Source organism: Trichechus manatus, unplaced genomic scaffold, assembly GCF_000243295.1.
Source record: "Trichechus manatus latirostris isolate Lorelei unplaced genomic scaffold, TriManLat1.0 scaffold00214, whole genome shotgun sequence".
NCBI classification, from domain to species: Eukaryota; Metazoa; Chordata; class Mammalia; order Sirenia; family Trichechidae; genus Trichechus; species Trichechus manatus.
The window spans coordinates 3,257,976-3,260,120 of record NW_004444150.1 but is presented as its reverse complement, the minus strand read 5'-3'; positions in this window follow the sequence as shown (position 1 = coordinate 3,260,120).

The window sequence follows — 2,145 nt, the reverse complement described above, 5'->3', positions numbered from 1 at the left end:
GGGACAGAGCTGTATATGGAGGATATGGGGCTACATGTATCTCTAATGTAGCGGCAGATAGAGGATGGACATCAGCTGATGTCCCGGAAGCTTGTACTGGAGGTGGCCCAGGATAACAGTCGAGGCTTCCCGCAGGCTCCTCATCCGGTGCCTGTGGTAGAGCTGCGCATGGAGGACATGGAGCCCTGTCGTGTTTGCCTGTTTGTGAAGAAATATGATGGACATTAGCCGGCAGTCCAGGAGCTTCTTCTGGAGGTGGCCCAGCATAAGAATCTACTTTTCCAATAAGCTTCTCTTCTGGTGCCTGGGACAGAGCTGTAGACTGAAGATATGGGGCTATATCTAGCTCAGCTCTTACGGCAGGCAGAGGATCGACATCAGCTGATGTTCTGGAAACTTTTACTGGAGGTGGCCCAGGATAACGATTGAGTTTTCCAACAAGCTCTTCATCTGGTGCCTGAGTTAGAGTTGCAGATGCAGGACATGGAGCCACATTGTGGTCTGCTGTTTCTGAAGGAATAGGATCGACATCAGCCAGTGGCCCAGAAGCTTGTTCTGGTGGTGGCCCAGCATAATCATCAAGCTTTCCAGTAGGCTCTTCATCTGGTTCCTGGGACAGAGCTACAGAAGGACGTTGAAGACCAGGGGCAACATTGAGCCCCAGTGTTGGTTCAGGAACAGGGTCAATATCAGCCTGTGGTCCGGGAGCCGTTTCTGGAGGTGGCCCAGGATCAGAATCCAGCCCTCCAGCAGGCTCTCCATTTAATGCCAATGCTGGAACTGCTGCTGGAATTGATGGTGCTACCTGGAGCTCCAGTGTTAATGCAAGAGCAGGATTCACATCAGCAGGTAGTCCAGGAGCCAGTTCCTGTTGTGGCCCATGATGGAAATCCTCCCCTCCAGCTGGCTTTCCTCCTGTTGCCAGTGCTGGAGCTGGTGATGGAATAGTTGATGCTCTATGGAGCTCCAGCACTGGTGCAGGAGCAGGATTGACATCTGCAGAGGGTACTGTGGCCGGTTCTGGACGTAACCCAGGAAGAGGCTCCACCCCTCCAGCAGGCTCTCCGTCTGGTGATGGAGTATCTGGTATTCTATCCTGCTCCTGTGATGGTTCAGGAGTAGGATCTACCTCATCAGGTGGTTCTTGATTTGCTCCTGAAGGTGACCCAAGAGGGTAACTCAGCCCTCCAACAGGCTCTCCATCTACTGATGGGTCTGTTGATTGAGGACCTGATGGTCTGTTGAGCTCTAGTGTTGGTGCAAGAGCAGAATCTGCCTCAGGAACTTGCCCTGGAGTAGCTTCTGGAGGTGGCCTTAGATCGTCAGCTGCTTGTAGACCTGGCACCAGATCTGATGCTGAAGGTGCAAGAGGAGAAACTTTCACCAACATGACTGCCTTTCCGTGCCTTTCCAATGACAGAAAACATCCCACTGCCAGGAAGAGATGCCTATGGCCCAGATCTCCACCCCTGGAAGTCTTCCCAGACTGTGGTCCACCAGAAGAAGGTCTGAACTTACTCTGAGCTGTGTCTCAACCCCCTCCTCTGGGGATCCTCCCTGTGGGATCCTCCCAATGTGCCCCTCACAAGTTCACATGCAGGCATGCCCAGTCCTCCTCACCTTCTGGCTCTGCCTCGGTGGGCTCCAGGTGATCCAGCTGGGCAAAGAGAGAGTATGCCCGGTGCTCCAGCTCTGAGCCCAGTAGGTTCACCTGCAGGTACTCCAGCAGGAGCTTCACGCAGGGGAAGTCCGGAGGCTGGTCGAAATCCTCTGAATATTCATCGAGCCATGTGTTCAGGATGTAAGAGATTGCGCTGGGGATGGGTGGTGAAGAGCAGGGTCAGAGGCCTGGCCTTTCCCACCACACTGCCCTCCCCGGGCACCCCTGCCAGGGGCCGGGTCCCTCTGTCTGCCCCTGTCCTCCCAAAGGACAGCTACACCCTGCAACATGCCCTCTGGCTGACCTGGCAGTGGCAGGCCTGGTCACTAAGCAAGGGACTAGCACAGAGCCTGGGTCCCAGGGAACTCCTCATCAATTGTCGGACCAACTCTCCCTCTGCAGGAAGCCTGACTTGTGTCCCTTTCTGTCTCCTGACCCCCTCCTCAATGGACAGTAAACCCCTGAGGGCAGGGAGGGTTGTGTCT